The sequence below is a fragment of the Triturus cristatus genome, chromosome 12, assembly GCF_964204655.1.
Source record: "Triturus cristatus chromosome 12, aTriCri1.1, whole genome shotgun sequence".
Lineage (NCBI taxonomy): Eukaryota > Metazoa > Chordata > Amphibia > Caudata > Salamandridae > Triturus > Triturus cristatus.
The window spans coordinates 44,646,054-44,664,350 of record NC_140595.1 but is presented as its reverse complement, the minus strand read 5'-3'; the positions used below and the strand labels follow the sequence as shown (position 1 = coordinate 44,664,350).

Below are 18,297 nucleotides of genomic sequence, written 5' to 3'. Positions count from 1 at the left end.
TCTCATACTACACGCGTCCCCTGTGGGTCCCATGTGTCACTACCTTTGGTGGTTCCTTGGGGTCCCAGCGATTCTACGTGCTCTAGGCACTGTGTCTAGTCAAGTCGTGGTTCTTATACCACTTTCTTAATATGTGGTTTGGTCTCCCCCTGGGGCCAACTGTGTATTGTGCTATTTACTGTTGTTTTAGTACTGTGATATTGTGTGCCTTGTTCTCTAATCTCATAAAGAGGTTAGTAGAGAGTGTTTAGTAATAAATACATATATTTTATATATATATACTTTGTGTGGTTCTCCTTTTCATTTGGTCATTCAGGAGGTTCTGATCTGGTAAAACAAGCTGCTTTACATTCCTTCGAGACTTAGCCTGAAGGCTGCTCTCCACAGCTACCACTAGGATAGCTTTCAATAAAGATTGTCTTTAACCTAATCATCAATAAGGGTTGTTTGGACTGGTACAAGGTGCCCACTTTAACTAGTGGACAGCATATACCAGGCCAACTTCTCAGAGTAATTAACCTGGTTTTCCTTGCAACACTTATTTCTTGATTAGAAAGTGCTATTCCTATAGTAGTTCGCTCTTGGTAAACCCATGGTTACCCTTGGAGTTGCTGGTTCTTGGTAAGACCTTGGTTACACCTAGCAGTAGTTCTCTGTAAGTAAGCATACAATTATCCTTGCAGTAGGTGTCTCTTGGTCTCACCTTGCTGTAGTTGTCTGCCGGTAAGGACGCTGTTACGCAGTAATTGGCTGCTTGTAAGGACACGGTTAGACCTCGCTTTACCTGCCTCTCTGTATATTAATGACTAGACCTCACAGTGGTATTACACTTGCTAAGTTCGTGGTTGGGCCTAGCAGTATATAGCTGCCGGTAAGGACGCAGTTACGCAATATGTGGCTGCCAGTAAGGACGCCGTTAGACCTTGCATTACATGCCCCTCGGTATACACAGGACTACACATCGCAGTGATGTTACACTTGATAAGTTCGTGGTTGGGCCTAGCAGTAGGTGACTGACAGTAAGGACGCTGTGAGACCTTGCATTACATGTCTCTTTATATTCTGTACCAGACCTCACAGCGATAATATTGTACTTGCTAAGTAAGGGAAGGACGCCACAGCCGTCTCGGTAGTTGCTTTTTGTGAGGTCTTGGCTTTACCTGCACTCATGATGTCTCTTGGTCAGGATAGGCCTTGACTTTGGCCTGGTAAGGCGCATGTGTACCTCTGCCTTGACTTTTGGCCTGGATAGGCGTGGCCTAAGGTGCATGCCTACCTCTGCCTTGGACAAGCAGAAGCATAAGGCGCATGCGTACCTCTGGCTTGGACAGGCACTGACCCAAGGCGCATGCGTACGTCTGGCTTGACTCTGGCGTGAAAAGGTAGTGGCCCAAGGCGCATGCGCGCCTCTGCCTGCCTGACTCCCAGGACCTCGAGAGAGCCGGGCACCGACTCCTGCGGCTCGGCAGCAGCTGTCCTGGGCCTCGGCCAGAAAACCGGATCACTGGAAACTGCTTACTTTGGCCCAGACACCACTGCTCACTTCCAGGCGGCCCGTGCCGAGGCCTGCAGACCTGGCCGCCATCTCACCTTCCTGTGCGGGGTCTGAAGCTGCAAGACCGGGTTCTCGCGGTGGGCCTGCTGACACGGGAGCGCCGGCCTTTTGCTAGCCTGGCCTACAAGGAGACTGGGAAACTTTACGAGGAGGTGGTGTTTCTCAAAAGGCCAGACACACGTCAGGTGTAAACAGACAGATGTCTGTCTCCTCACCAGCCCTTCCTCGCAGCTCTGGAGTTTTCGAACTTCTTAAACGTGAGAACAACCTAGAATATTATTGAGGTCACATGAAGTGGGGTCATACAGGCCTTGACACTGACAACGCTTAAGTCACGTTATTAAAATGATTTAAAAAAACATTCTAAAAATACACGTACAATAACACCTCACTTAAAATAGAGACATAACTTAAACTGAAGGCTTAATTTGCACAGATGGAAAATTAAAGTCTAGAAAATACATAATCGTCTAAGTGTGTATGGTATTGTGTACAGTATTCAAGACCGCTGCTGCGCCCCGTGTTCTCCCCACCCCCAAATGCCGGGTCACTTCATCTCGTATTGCAGCGGTATCGCAAATTCAGAGCTATGTTTCTAGCCGCCTAGATTGAGCCGGGTGCGAGCGAGTGAGTGCTAAGCCGATTTCTCAATGTGCGAGTGAGTCTCACTCGTGATGAGTGAGGCACGCGGTCCCCAAGTTCCACGCGTTCGAAGTGCTTTCCAGATAACCTTCACTTCGCTGGAAGAGCCAGCCCACCTCTGGGGCTGCCCCAGCCTGCATCAGGCATGAAAATAAAGTATTTTATTGGCAAGGCAAGTAATGCGGAAACCAGACACTGGCTGCATACAAATAGCCGGCTGAAAAGATTTGTGTGCACTGCAGTTTCCAGGCAGAGGGCTCATGAGAAATTTTGCAAGTATGTGCTTGCTCCTCTAAGGCACACAGTGTGTGTAGTTAGTGAGTGTGTGTGTGTGTGATTGAGTGAGCGTGTGTAACTCGCGTAGGGCTGCACTGAAGTCTCTCCTGTCTGTCGAAACAAACTTGCCCCTCGACCCCACAGAGAACGGAACCGAAGGGTTCATCTCCCCCCCGGCCCCCCTCCAAAAAAAAATATGCCCTCCCCCCCGCCCGCCTCCATCTCCAGTAGAGCTGCTCATGAGCCAAGCACAGTAATCTTGGTCGGGCCAACTCGGCCTTCCATCCCATGGGAGCTGATAAAGTGGGCACCGCGGTGTCTGGCAGTGACAAACGCGATTAACCCCGGAAGACGATGCGGTTTGTGGTGTGCGCTATCAACATGCCATTAAAGCCCCTTCCCTCCCCCCCTCCCCCCCCCAGTCCCCTCAAGCGCACCAGGTGCGGCCCCGGATTCCCTTCCCCGGGGTATTCCGGGACCAGCTGTGGACTGAGATTGGAAAGGAGGACGCCGGCAGGTGTTGGATCCCACTGTGCACGGGGCCATTTAACGTGCTCACGGGCACGATCATTGCACGGAGGCAGAGCCCTTCTGTGCAAGCGTGCACTGTGCTATCAGTGCCCATTGCTGGCCGCATCAAGGGGCAGAGAGGGGATTTACTAAAACTCGACCCCGCAACAAACTCACTCCACTCCCACCGGAGAGCCTGCCTCAATGTGTGTAGACCGTGTCACATACAACCTCCAGATGGGGTCACACACAACCTAGCCTTAGCGTGTACAGTGATGGACACAAACCACCTCCAGCCTCAGTGTGTCCAGAGATGGACGCAGTGTGTGCAGAGAGGGCTATCCACAGCCTCCGTCTGTACAGAGAGAGCCACAGTGTGTACAGAGAGGGCTAGGCACACAACCACAAGCCTCAGTGTGTGCAGAGAGGGCCAGACACAATCTCCAGCCTCAGTGTGTACAGAGAGGGCTAGGCACACAACCTCCGGCCTTAGCGTGTACAGTGAGGGCCACACACAACCTCCAGCCTCAGAAACGGCTAGACACAGCCACCAGCCTCATTGTGGGCAGTGGTGCAGAGACACAACCGCTAAACTCACTGTGTACATAGGGGCTCCGACAATTTATTAGGGGCAGGGATATATAGCGAAAGGGGGGGGGTGGGTGGCTGGGGGGTGATGCGCTTGTCGTTGGGGAGGGGGTGGAGATGTGAATGGAGGGGGGAGAGATACGAGCCTTTGGTGGTAATAAAGATACCGCCCAAGACGAAGTGAAACCAGTAAGGAGAGCGCGTGACGTGGGAAGTTCTAGGGGGGGGGGGGGGTGATGGACATTGATTAATCAGCAGACTCCCTGCCACAAAAGGACTGCTGGGCTGGCAGAGCACGCAGAACAATCACAAGGAAAGCTGAATGAAAAGTGCAAAGGAAGCGGCCCGTGAGGGGCAGAGATGGAAGCAGAGATAACGGGGACTCGGCCGTGGGGGAGGGGGAGGAGGATGGAAACCAAGGAGAGAAGGGCGAGCGGGAGTAAATGACAGAAGAGGGCGGGAAGGAAGGAGACGAGAGAGGAAAGAAACAAACAGGGTCAGAGGACTAAGGGGGCACTGTACAGAAACAGGTAGGGTGGGGGCAGAAGGAAAAAATGGGATGGCCCAAAAATGTGTGGAAGGGAACCTGCAGCCTGGAATCCCTCTAACGTTCTTGACTCCTTTTTTTTGTAATCTTTTCCCTCCTCCGATTTCTCGTGCTATACCTGCATTTTGTCCAGGGGCGTGGCTACCATTGGTGCAGAAGGTGCAGTGTCACCGAGGCCCTTTGAACGCCGATAATTGGTGTATTTTACTTTTCCAACAGCAGCCAGAGGGCAGAGGGCTCATTTTCCTGGCTAGCACCAGGGCCCTTGGCTTCCTTGTTACACTCCTGATTTGCCCCCTTCTCTCCAACACTCAGAGCAGCGCTAGACCAGGGCAAAAAAGCAGTCCTTATACTCTTAGACCTGTCCGCGGCGTTCGATACGGGGTCACATTCCATCCTGATAGACCGACTAGCCGCGGCAGGGATAACTGGAAAGGTACTGAGCTGGCTAAAAAGCTTCCTAACAAATAGACGACAAGTCACCCTGGGCCAGTTCAGATCAGAAGAGATCCCAATAAATTCAGGTGTACCGCAGGGCTCCTGCCTGAGCCCGACACTTTTTAATGTGTACATGGCCCCCCTGATTTCCCTCATATCATCCTTCGGCATAGCCACCACCTCATACGTGGATGACACACAACTCATCCTAGTGATGGAGGATGAAACCAGCGAAGCAGAAACAAGACTTAAAAACTGCCCAAAAGCCACTTTCCATTGGATGAGGACGAATCACCTTAAATGCAACACTGGGAAGACCGAGATCCTACCGTTTGGTAAGGGAAACACTTTCAACCCAGCACTATGGTGGCCAGAAGACGCAACCGTTCCCCCTAATACAGCCAACGCAGTCCGAAACCTAGGGATAAAATTCGATCCATCCCTGGGCTTTCAACAACAAGCAGTAGCCGTGGCAGGGACCTGCTTCAGCATAATAAAAGGGCTCTGGAAAGTTTTTGATCTAATCCCTTTCGCCGCAAGGAAGACGGTGGCAGTAGCCCTCATTACCTCTCGCATAGATTACTGCAATAGCACATACGCAGGAACTAACAGGACAGTCTGTCATAAACTACAAATGGTGCAGCATGCAGCGGCCAGACTGGTGCTAGGATGGAAAAGAAGAACCTCAGGCGCAATTGCCATGAACACCCTGCACTGGTTGCCTATACACAAAAGGGTGCTCTTTAAAATCTTGCTAATCACTTTCAGGGCAGTTAACAAAACAGGACCCAAATACACCGAAAGCATGTTTCAACGCTACGTTCCCTCCAGGTGTCTGAGGTCCCAAGGTGACAATCTCCTGACTATTCCCAAGTTTAGACTCAAAACCAGAGGAGGTAAAGCTCTGGCTGTCTTGGGGTCCAGAGCATGGAACTCACTGCCACCCCCTTTCCGACAAATCTCTACAGAAACAATTTTTAGAAAAACCCTTAAGACCTGGATTTACACCCTATCCGACACAAAATGCAAAAACATGAATTAGCATTTTGACCAAGGATTTACCACAAGAACAATAAGCCACCATGTTCTCTTACACTCTGAAGCGCTAAGATGCTCCCTGGAGTGTAACCCGCGCTATACAAACACTAATTACATTACATTACAATTACACATGGCTTTTATTTTTCCCTATGTCAGACCGTGCTTTCAGTGAGCAGGTACTGTCAGACACGGAGTACCTGCACTTCTTCAATTTAAAAGGGAAAGTAAGTACCTGCACTTCTCAGAATCGGTGCAATAGTTTTAAATGGGAAAGTAATGGTACTTCTCAGTAACAAACATCGACTCTGGTAGTGTGTACCTGCACTTCTATATTCCCACTTAAAACACTGCCCTAAAAAATAGAGCAAAAACACTTTTAGCAACTGCTATGCAACATATGAAAGAAAGAAAAGTGGTGCAGTGATGCAGCTGTGGCATTCTGCTGGCATTTGTGCTGATGTGTCTGTCAATACACACCCTCGTGCCAGTGGAATGACACCGGTGCCATTTTCTTTTCTTTTTTATTTACCAGTCCAAGATGGTGGATGCCACTTGGATCTGTAAATAAAACAACATTTTTTTTGTTGTTGCGGAAAATCACTGTCTGAACTACCGAATGACCCAACAAAACCTATTAGGACTGCTAAAAGGGGCCCAAAAAAAGTTTCATATATTGGAGGCTGGGCCACAAGAGGTCAAAACAAAAAGAAATGCCCAGGAGGGGTGTGGAAAGCAATGGATGAGATGAGGGAGCAACATGGAGCACGTATGGGGGCAGGTGTTTGGGGTGGGAAACAGCTTAACAGGGAGCGAGCTTAAAAACACATGTGCACTCACATGTAGTGCTAAAAGAGAGAAAACGTAGTCCCCCTAAATGCGAGGAGTGGAAAGATACAAGTCAGCCAATCAAAAGGATACTAAAAAGGCTAGGCTCCAAAGGAGGGACAAACACAAGAAATGAACGGCAAGTCACTGAATAGGAAGGGAGCAAACAAGGGTGACAAGCCACTGAATAAGAAGAAAGCAAACGAGAGGGACAAGGCAGGCAACGGTGAGCAACAGACCGGTTCCAAACCCCCTGTATGTTTTGGGTGTAGTCCACAGGAGGATTTCGCCTAGAGACAGCTAACATTTCTCTGGTGGTAGGCAAGACTTAAAACCAATCGTATGGGGGAGAAAAGGGAAAGCAAATGGAGGGAGAAAATCCACCACAAGAAGAAAGTAGAATTGGAAACATGCAGTGCTTAGGGAATTTTTAGAGTGACTGCTCCCGAACAGATCAAGCCTTCTAGATCTTCATTGTCTAAAGGTTCTATATTAAATTAGATGTAGTTTAAAAAATACTGTATCCTTCAAAAGCTTCTAGATACCTATAAGCTACCAAACTGCTCTCATTTTAATGATCTGTGCCCTAGAGTTCAAAACAGAAAGATCTCTGTAATGCAAAGGTGCTAGTGCCTTGGAGTTTAAAGATGCTGTACTACTAAAGCTCAAATCTTCTCTCCAGTCTTCAAAAATGTCTTTACCTTAGGGTAGTATACCTTGAGTTTTTATCCCCTTTTATAGAATGTAAATGGACAGATTTAATTAATGTCAAAGTTTATCGAACTCTAACGTTCAGCACGGGTAACTTGCAAGGCTCAACCGTCTAGACGCCTAGAATGCAAAAGTTCTTATCCAATTTCCTTAGAGTTTAAATGTAGGGTATCCGGAGTAGTGTGGTCTTCAAAAGATGTCAAATCCTCTAGACGCTTAGAGTTTAAAGGCTCTTTATCCACTTCCTTAGAGTTTAAATATGCTCTGCCCCTGCAGCTTTCATGATGCTGGAGTTTAAAGTCTGTAGATTAAATTCCTTAGAGTTTAATCCCTTCCCCGCTCATGACGGAACCACTCCATCATGAGCCACGGTTGCGCTGTGCTCATGACGGAGTGGTTCCGTCACGCTCCGCCCACGCGGCGCTAATTCCCCGCCTGTGCGGACGATTAGCGCAGTGGGCGGAGACGTGACGGAACCACTCCGTCATGAGCACAGCTCAACCGTGGCTCGTGACGGAGCGGTTCCGTCACGAGCACAGCGCCACCGCGCTGCCCCCAAACCCCCCCCAGCGTCGCGGCGGAATTCCTGCCGCGGCGAAGGGGTTAAGGGGTCAGGGATGAGCGTCTCTAGATCTCCATGCTTACCACCTTCACCATCCCTAGAGGTTACATCTTCTATATCTCAGAGGTTTAAAGTTTCGGATTCTCTTTGCTCAGTATACAATTTTCCTTCAATTTCTGGAGTTCAAAGGTTCTGTGGTGGAGGTCACCCTCTTCGTAACAACCCGAAGTTCTCTGCCTATGTCCAAAATCAGGGTTAAGGATCCGGGTCAGTGACCACTCACTCTCCCTGTAGCTTCCAACGGTTCTCATTACCCACATCGAGGCGCTGCTGACTTCGCCGCTCCCAGGTAATCGCCAAACCATGTTGTTCGCCGCGCTATCTCTTATGACAAATGAGAGGAGCCAGGATACGATCAATAGTTATATATTTTATTCGGACATGATAATAGGTTTGTACCGCCTGCAAACTGATGATACATTTCTATTAGGAGGGACTGCATGTACGCGCCGGAGGGCGAGTCCCACAGTATGGCCCGGTGCAGTATTGGTCGGGTCGCACACCATGGTGCCTTTCCATAGTGCTGGACAGTGGTCTAAATCAGTGTAACTTAACTTTTTGACTTGTGTGGACCCCGCTGAATCACTACTTGAAGCTTAGCAGCCCGGCCTACGCAATTTCTGTGATTTTTATCTCATAAAAATATACAAATTACGCAATATGGTCTTTCACTTCCAAACAAATATATTTTAAAAATCTAAATTTTAATTGGAAGATCTTACATTTTCCAAATGTGGTTTTATTTCTTATTGAAAAAGATTCACTCAGTCTTTCTTGGTTCCTAATGCATGCTGGGGCGTCCGCTGAAGCTATCAATTCTCTCTAATCTGTCTGCTGCACTTGTGCTACTCCCACATACCAAGCAAAGGATACCAACTTCATTTTTAGCCTCCATTTTCACAGTTCTTCACATTTGCATACCATTTTAAAACGTTACATTTGGCTTTTTTATGTGTATGTACACTTTATTCATTTGCTAATATTGGTAATTTGTTTACAATAAGTCATGGAACCCTTAAGGCTGTCTCTGGTGGCTCAGTAGACTAATGCATCCACTGTAGGGTCCCGTGTTTGACCTCAGGGTCACAAGCTCAAATCCCAGTGGGTCCATTCAGCCGTCTATCCTTCTGAGGTCGGTTAAATGAGTACCGTTGAGTTGGATGACAATAAAAATCTGTTATTCAGCGCGAAGATACCCTTCTGGGTGTACGTGCACTTTACAAATGCATGTTATATTATGAGAAGGCATCGCCAACCCCTGGGGTCCGCAGACCACAGGTTAAGAACCACCGTTCTGTCTAGAACCCCTGCCACCCATTCCTAAAGTACATGAATCACAAACCCGCCTAACACAAACCTCTTTCACTCGTTGCTGCATTACAAGCAGCAACACATTACCCTAACACTGCTCCGATACCACAATATGGCTGAACGCACACCGCTGTGCTATTACCGACACTATGCACCGGGCAGCATCAAACCCTTTCTACGCAAGGATGATGTGCGACTGAGACCAAGCGTGCCCATCTACCCATAGACTATGTGACTGACAGACCGACCCCCATCTACTCACAGAATCTCGGGAACCTACACTGGCTCCAGATTCAGAAGAGATGGCAGTTCAAGAGGCTGACCCACGCCTACAAGGCCCTACACAAAGATGAGCCAGCATGCATAAACAAACGCCTGACCTTACACCAACCGACCAGACTCCCCCGATCTGCCTCCTTCTTCCTTGCAGACAACCCCGGATCCGCCGAACCAACAGTGGAGGACACTCTTTCTCGCCCCTGGCGGCCAGGACATGGAACAACCTCCCCTGCACCCCAGGTCCGCTCCATCACTACAGCAATTCCAGAAAGAACTCATGACTTGGATGTTCGATTGAAGACCACCACGCAGCAACCAAAATCTCCAGCGCATTGAGACCCTCAAGGGTGATTTGCTGCTCTTTATAAATGATAGACTGATTGACCGAATGTCTGCAACTGCCAGACTGAGCTTACATCTACCCACGGACACTACACACTGGGCAGCTTCAAACCTTTTCTACCTAAGCATGCTGTGCAACTGACAGACCAAGCCACCGTCTACCCAAGGACCCTGTGCAACCGACATACCGAGCCCCGTCTACCCAAGGACCCTGTGCAACCGACAGACCAAGCCCCTGTCTACCCGAGGACGCTGTGCCACTGACAGACCGAGCCCATGTCTACCCAAGGACGCTGTGCAATCGACAGACCGAGCCCCTGTCTACCCAAGGAGGCCGTGCAACCGACAGACAGAGCAGAGCCCCTGTCTACCCAAGATTGCTGTGCGACTGACAGACCGAGCCCCTGTCTACCCGAGGATGCTGTGTAACCCACAGACTGAGCCCCTGTCTACCCGAGGATGCTGTGCAACCAACAGACCGAGCCACTGTCTACACAAGGATGCTGTGCAACCGACAGACCGAGCCACTGTCTACCCAAGGATGCTGTGCAACCGACAGACCGAGCCCCTGTCTACCCAAGGATGCTGAGCAACGGACAGACACAACCCCTGTCTACTCATGGATGCTGTGCGAGTGACAGACCGGGCCCCTGTCTACCCAGGGATGCTGTGCAACCAACAGACCGAGCCCCTGTCTACCCACAGACCGAGCTCGTCTACCCACTAACAGACACTATGCACTGAGCCCCTTTCTACCCACCGATGCCCTGCGGCTCCCATCCACCCACTCACACCGCGTAGGCACTGGGCAGCCTAAAAGCAGACGGAGCCCGTCTCCCCACAGACACTACAGGGGCTCGTGGGCTCGTCCGCTGCGACAAACTCCCGGCTCGCCGGCTGGTACCCAGAGCGGCTGCTGGTTCTCGTCGCCCAGGGGCAAAGGCGCGACGTGCCCATGAAGATATCAAAGCTCATCTCAGTAGCAGGAAGCCCCCTTCCGGCAAAGCTGAAAGTGGGGGCGCTGTGGCAGCCCCCCTGCCGGCGGTGCCGGGAGCTCGGGCAGCTGGTTTACATGTTGTAGCCGAGGGGGCATCAAGTGAAGAGGAAAGTGATAATACTTCCCCCTCGCCATTCCTGCCTCTCAGGCTACCAATCCCCCAGCAGCAGGCCCGGTTTGTTGATGTCAGTGAGGGGGGCGGGAGTTTAGTGTGACAATATCCACCGGATAACCCCTTTAAATGCCTGTTTGCAGCCACCCAAAAGCACTGAAAATAACTCCAGTGGCACGTATTCCTTCCAAAAGCCTGGAGTGCAGCTGTTGCCCCCCTGTTAATGTCCTGTGCAGGCGGCCCCCGCCCATGCACACACAAAGCCCTCCATGGCGCCCCGTGCCTCCGCCCTCCAGGCGCCCGGGAAGGGGGTTCTCCCAAGTGATAAAACGGAATATATTCATTTCAGCGCTCGCACAGCTCCGTGCTCCATAATGTGCGCCAGGGAGGGAGCCGGCCAGGCCAGGGACATAAAATAAACACGACAAGGAGGAAATAAAAGTCAGCCTTCAGCGGTGATGGAAGATATCTGCATGAGAGGGCGCGGGAGGGAGAGGGGGGCACGCATGAAGGGGGAGACGGAAGGAGGCGAAAGGGTTGAAGGTACGGAAGGATGGCAGGAAATAACAAGCTTTAGAGAAGGGAGAAAGGGGCATGGACGGGAGGGCGGCCTTTAAAGAATGGACGTGTCTGCTGGGGAGAAAATGAACATGTAGAGCGAACGGGGGCCTTTGGGTGGGAGATATTTGTAGATGGGAAAACATAGGCAAAGGGGGAGGTATATAGTTGGAGAGAGAATGTGGCAGGGGTAGAACGTGGGCCGAGAAGGCTGAGAAAACTGAAGGAGGTGCAAAGGCAGTAAGAGGCGGAGAGCAAAGAAGTATCAGAGAGAAGAAGGGTGAATATAGAGAAAGAAAGGGAAGAGGGGTTCAAGGAGTTTGGAAGTGGGGGAAGGCCGGAAGGGGAGCCAGGCAATTACGAAATGAGCCGCGGTTCTGTACAGACGGAGTAGAAATCAAAATGGAGGGGAGATGCAACCAGTGGGGAGAGAAAGCAACCTTGAGAGAGCAGCAGGGTGCGAAGGGGAAAAGCCTGGCAGACAAATGGGGGGAGGGAGCACACACTGGGCGAAGAGAGTCGAAGAAGCCTAGAGGCCTGCCCAAAGCACGCCTTTGTAGATGATTTCTAGTCTTTAGAGGCCTGGAAGCTTGACTGCGGCCACTTTGAAAGTCTTACTGCACGTGGCTACCTTTAATAATGTAACACGACGTCAGTGGGAGGCAGACATTTCGCCCCCAAATCCCGGACTCCGAGCACTAACTGATCCAGACGCAGCTAGCCGCGGTGACGTCATTGTCGGAGCCGTGGTGACGTCATTGCCGCAGCCAGGACATGCAAGATGGCGGCGCCCTGGGGCGGGCTCCGAGTGTTTTTAAAAACAGTTCTCATCGCGCAGTCGGAGGCCTTGAAAATAAACAAAGATCCGTTTGATGTGCCGGCCAGCCGCGTCAAAGCAACTGCAGAGCTGAGCGCCTCGCTGGCACGGGGTTTTATGACGCCCCAAGCTCTGCAACAAAACATGACCCGTAGCAGATTACCGAAACCAAATCCTTCCGCACGGAGGCGGAAGCGTGGAGGAGAGCCCGGCCGTGCACGCTGGCAGGACACATTGTTTCAATCCGGGCTTTAAACTACCGAGTCGGTGTCCGCATGGCGCCTCAGGGACACCCCTTTTTTGATCCCGGCACCTTGCTTCTTCATATCGTTATCAGATGCGCTCGTCCGATTGGCCCTGTTGAAATAAACCAGGACTAACTTCGCAACTGCACTGATTTAAGCCAGGACCTAAGGTACCGGCCAAACCGACCAGAATTGCCAATGCTTGTTTTCACCGAGCCAGGACGCCCATCTGTTTGTCCATGGCTTCCACGTCACGTGTCATACGCGCCAACGCCATTTTAGTCCCTGGCAATTTTGGGCAAAAGCATGCAATTTAAAAGTGGAACTTCAAAACACACTGTTCTTCACTAAAGAATCCGCTTCCGTTGGAGGGGGAAAATGCGGGGGGGGGGGGGGGGGGTTATGTACTAGCTGATCCTGAAGGTGACCCATGTCACTAGTGCCTTGGGTGAATTCTTTATTTGCTTTATTTGTGGGGTCCACCTGGAGGGGTCTCTGCCCTCATAGCTGGCTCTGGGGGTCCCAGTGCTTAGACAAGAATGCTTCAGCTGACAGGGGTAGCGAAATGTCTGCTCATCTGAGGGGTGAAAGAAAGGCCCCTGCCCGCACGGACTCTCCCGGACTCTCAAACATGAGAGCTGGCCCATCCCAAAAGTACCCGCTGGCTCCTCGGTGCGGAGGGGAGCCCCGGATCCTCGTGGTGTGATGGGGATATCCCCGCCCCCACAGGTGCCGTGACTACTTAGTGGTAAGGTGAACACTATATCCCATTGGAAAATCATGACTACAATTCCCACAATGCAAGAAAACATCCTAAACTGGATTAACTACTCACTCATGGAAGGTGGAGACTTAGGAAGGTGGAGACGGTCCCCACTGCTCCACCACTGGGGGCCCCCTTAGTCCACAGCCACCCTACACCCATGTTTAACAGGGGTCTCTCGCCTCGGTACTACCTCCCCCACCCCGTGATTTAAATGGGCCGGTACTGTCCAGTACCGAGTACAGGCACTTTTTTATTTTGAGAGGGAGAGTACCTGCACTTCTCAAGAGTGATGTGATACTTTTAATTAGAGAGAACAGGCATTCTCAGAAGCAAGCAGGCACTCTGTTATGCTGGGTAGCACCGTGAGGCTGATCCGTCCAATCAGGGCGCTGCTCTCACAGCATGAGAGCAGTGCCAGGGTTGGTGCCAGCACTGCAGCATCTAGTTCAGAAGAGGTCCAGAGCAAAGGACGTTGGTTCAGGAAAGATATAGATATAATATAGCGTTTCAGGCACCCAGTGCCCTTGATCACACACACACATATATATATATATATTTCTACGGCCACCCGCCATTGGGCATGGGCCTCTCCGCCTGAAGATTCCTCATGTTTCAGGTGCAGCATCCACGGCCAGTGCTTAATTTGAGCCAGTGGTTTCCGGTGCTCCCTACCAGCACTTAATTGTCAACACAAGGGCATGTGACTGTATGCCACAAGGTGGCGCAGTCTGGGCATTTTAGAGATAACCGCAACAACAGGTATTAATTCAATATACATTAAAAATGACTATTACCTGCCGCCCAAGCCATTCTTTTAGCTTTGGGGCCTGAAACAGTCCGAATTGTTACATTTGTAGCCGTGTGATGGTTAGCACTGTGTTTGTAGTGTCATTGGCAGCTTGACCGTGGCAATGTGTGGCGCAAGCTGCAGTGGCCTTCTGATGAGAGAGCCCTGGTACTTGTTTTCTTTTTATTTTACAAATTAAGCACTGCCCCCAGCCTTTACTCCTCCCCTTTCATCATGGGTCCCAGAGCTTTAGTGGACGCCATATCTTCGTGATGTAGCAGTGGTCTCTGCTCCTACTACCCCCACGGGCTCCTGAGTGCCAAGAGGGGGCGCAGGTGGTAAGAAACCGGGTCCAGTTGATGGATGGGACGGTGACAGGCAGCAGAATCCCTGCACAAAGGCTGGGGTTAGAGTGAGCCCTGAGCGGGGCTCCGGTTTCAGAGGCTCCTCCAGGCCGCCGCCTCCGGTTACCAGGGAAACCGCAGAGCAGGAATGTCTCCCTCCAGGGCTGAGATTAGGCTGTGATTACAGGGCCGCGGAGCCAGCGAGATGCAGTCCGCCATTGGACCCATCACAGCCAGGACCCAAACACAGTCCCGGGCAGAGGGTCAGTCCAGCGAGCACCCTACACAGAACCTTACACAGGGCCCCTCCCCAGCCAGGATCCCAACACAGTCCGGGGCGGAGGGTCCGTCCAGCGAGCACCCTACACAGAACCTTACACAGGGCCCCTCCCCAGCCTGGACTCAAACACAGTCCCGGGCAGAGGGTCAGTCCAGCGAGTACTCTACACAGAACCTTACACAGGGCCTCTCCCCAGCCAGGACCCCAACACAGTCCCGGGCAGAGGTTCAGTCCAGCGAGCACCCTACACAGAACCTTATACAGGGCCCCTCCCCAGTCAGGACCCCCACACAGTCCCTAGGACAGGGTCAGTCCAGCGAGCACCCTACACAGAACCTTACACAGGGCCCCTCCCCAGCCAGGACCCCAACTCAGTACCTGGGAGAAGGTCAGTCCAGCCCGCGCCCCACACAGACCTACTGAAGTGTCCAGCAATTGCCTTACACGACCCACCCCAGCCAGTACCCCAACACAGTCCCTGGGAGAGGGTCAATCCAGTGAGCACCCTGCATGGACCCTTACACGGGGCCCACACCGCTAACGCCCTAAACCAAACCTACCACAAATCCCAGCCCTTCCAGCGTCCTACACTGACCTTACCAAAGCCCACCCATCAGCACTTTAGACAAACTATCAAAGGGTCCACCCTAGCTAGCGCCTTACACACCCTACCGCAAGGCACATACTATTAAAAGGTCTGCAGTAGTGAGACTACATTACCGCAGGTCAGTGCTGGCAGTGCCCGGATATCGCTTCTTCTACCACAAACTTTAGAGTCCCACACGAGCAGCAGGACGCATCCCAACCTACATGTGTGAAGAACAGAGGGTTACCCCTAATTATTTTTCCTAAATCAGGGTCAGGAAGAACTGAATGTAAAGAAACATAGATTTAGGAAACAGATTCAAAAACAAAATCAGCGTTACTCTTGAACCCAGAATTAGTTAGAGCTTAAATACTTTTTATTCAACATTTTATTTTTATGATTTTGTAGAGAAAAATATATATATTTACAATTATATTTGCTGTTCATATAAAGATTGATCACAATTTTTTAATTGGTTATACATGTGTAAAATTGTCTGACACAGATAACATGGGAAGTCTCCTCAATGTAAACATCAGTATATAGGTTACACATTTGACAAGACAATATTCAAGGACTGCTGAGCAAAGAGTTGAGCGTTACTATGGCCTTAGGATGTATCCACAATCCTACGCGCGTTTCGGCATGTGCCTTCATCAGGGGGCCATACAATATTTTCACCAGTTCTTAGGTGAAATATAAACAACTGTCAAGAGTATGCTGTATATTAAAGATAATAACAAACAAAGATCCTCATAAATGTCCTGTAGTGACATTCTCTACGGAATAACAATTAAAATCACTAGTCAACTGTATCTTATTGGACATCCTTTAGTTGTGAACTAAAAAAATGCTGTACACCTTATATAAACCCATCACCAAATGTGACTTTTGATTAAGTAACCCATTGATTTAAAAGTCTCTAAGGATAAGACTGAGAGATAGGTAAAAGAAAAAAAAAATACAGTGGAGATGTGGCTCGTGTATCACAGAGATTCTAGGTTCCTTGGTATGTATACGACTTAATTGTGTCTGGAATAAAGAAGAAAGAGAGGGATGTGTATGATGAGAATATGCGGAGACCGGCGTGCTAAGTATATCAAATTATGGGAAATATGAAGCTAACCTGCGTCCAAATGGATGGAGTATGCAGTCTCGCTAGGAGGTTTTGTTTAAAAGTATAAAGAGGGTACGATGAGCGTGGTATTTCATAAAAATTCAGTCTGGGTAGACTACGACCCATACGATTATCTAAATGGAGAAGAATGGAATCAATAATAAAGAACTAGTATTAAGGATGTTTAAGTAAAATGTATCCTGAGCATAATGATATGACTTACAGTCGGACGAATCCGGTTCTCAGAATTTCATGACAGGAGGAGAAACGAGTTGCATACGGAGGTCTAATAGTTGGAAAAATGAAAAAACGTAGGTAGGTGGTTGTGGCTAAACAAATCAGGTTGTGCTGAGCGTCAGATGTGAATGTGACGAGTGTGGGTCGACTTACTTAGAAATGTATCCGAATTATCGCTAGAAGGTCTTTGTGTGATTGGCACAATCAGGTAGAGATAAAGATTTTCCAGTAGCTTCGGTGGACGAGCATACGTCTAGTTTGTAAAAATCTAATATGAAAAAATAGCGCAAATCAATTTGTAAATGTACGTGTCTCCTCTATTGGTAATATTTTTCAAACAACGAATCTAGATACACTTACTTGGAGATATTCCTAGAACGCGAACCAGGTAACGTTCTCTAGTGGCATCGGTAGGTGAACCTGCGTCTAGTTCGTGAAAATCTAATGAGAGACAATAGCGCAAAGCAATGTATAAGTGTATATGTCCTCTCTAATGTGGTATGTTTTAGTAGCGAGTATAAGTGTACTTACTTAGGGATATGTTACTACGCGAACCAGGGAATCGTCATGGTGCACACGAGTGCCGCCGGTACGGTGCCTTGCTGCTCTCGCTTCGCCGGTCAGAGAGGTATTAATGCGACGCCTAAGGACTCTCATATAATGCTTGTTTCATGTGATTGGGAGATGGTGTGGTATTGCAGAGATAGAGAGAGGACTAACGCTCATAGGGGTAATACATGATGGTAAATGTAGCGGCCATCTTGGAAGGGAGATAATAACCAAAGTTGTATTGGAAATTACCAAATAGTGAATGGGGATACATTTTAGAAAGCGACCTGATAATGATAAAAATATATGGCCATACTAGTTGTCGTGCATTAAGCTTCCTAGGACAAGTTGGCAGGGTATGCTCAGACGTGAGTCCCTTGCTCACTTTGCCACTGGATTCAAGCAAGCCTGGCTGAAGATGGCTGAAATGCCAGAAACCGGTCCTAGGAAGCTTGTTTCCGGTCCAGGGAAGGCATGGCTTGGCAGTTCGGGCTGGACTGTTCCCATGAGGCACAGGGTCAGACTGATTTGCATATGGCCATATCTGAACTGGGGTGGCAGAGTGGGCTAAAGAACGGTGATGGATCAAACCCAGATCTGTTGACTGGGTGTGAGTGTTTGATTGGTTCTGATGCTCCGTCCATCACCACCCCCTTTTGTACCGCTCCCTCATATGCAGCATAACCCCTAAAAACCCCTATTGCTTCCCCACCTCCTTTACACCTGCCCCCTTACTGCTCTCACCGGCCTTGATAGCCATGTTTTACATTTCACTTTTTTGAAGGCCCTTTTGGTGCCAGGCACTATCAATGCAAAAGAGGCTTTCCTAGGTCTTCGTTGCTCCCTCCTCTCCTGCCCACTTCCGGTTGCTTCTACCACTGCTTCTCCATCCCTCGCGGTGATTTAAATACATGTTTTTAACTTTCATTTCTGGACGGGGCTGGCAGCTGCCATGCAGCTCTGCTATCAAAAAAGTACTTATACACATATACTTCTTTTTTTTTTTTATTTACCGATCAAAATGGCGTCTGCGATCTTGGATCGGTAAACAAAGAAAACGGTGCCTGCCTCACTAAATAGGCCCACTCCTACATCATCACTACCCTTGCGCGCCAAAGAATGACGCCTCCCACTCTTTAGGAGCCCTGGCCTGCACAAAAAGCAGTGTTTGCAACTAACAGAGCTTACTCCACACAAGCCCAGCACACCACATGG

At 49.7% G+C, this 18,297-nt stretch overlaps 1 protein-coding gene across 7 annotated transcripts in view; it reads right to left on the bottom strand.

Moving 5' to 3' along the window:
- The window catches only part of PTPRS (protein tyrosine phosphatase receptor type S), a 455,981-nt gene that overhangs the window by 258,863 nt on the left and 178,821 nt on the right, over positions 1–18,297 (bottom strand). Inside the window, exon 1 of one of the 7 annotated variants that reach the window (XM_085637323.1) lies at positions 15,314–15,372. The exons of the other annotated variants lie outside the window; for them this stretch is intronic. The gene's annotated coding sequence lies outside the window, so the exon portion shown is untranslated. Of the gene's footprint in view, positions 1–15,313; positions 15,373–18,297 lie in introns of those variants that run through there. 7 annotated transcript variants of the gene reach the window in all.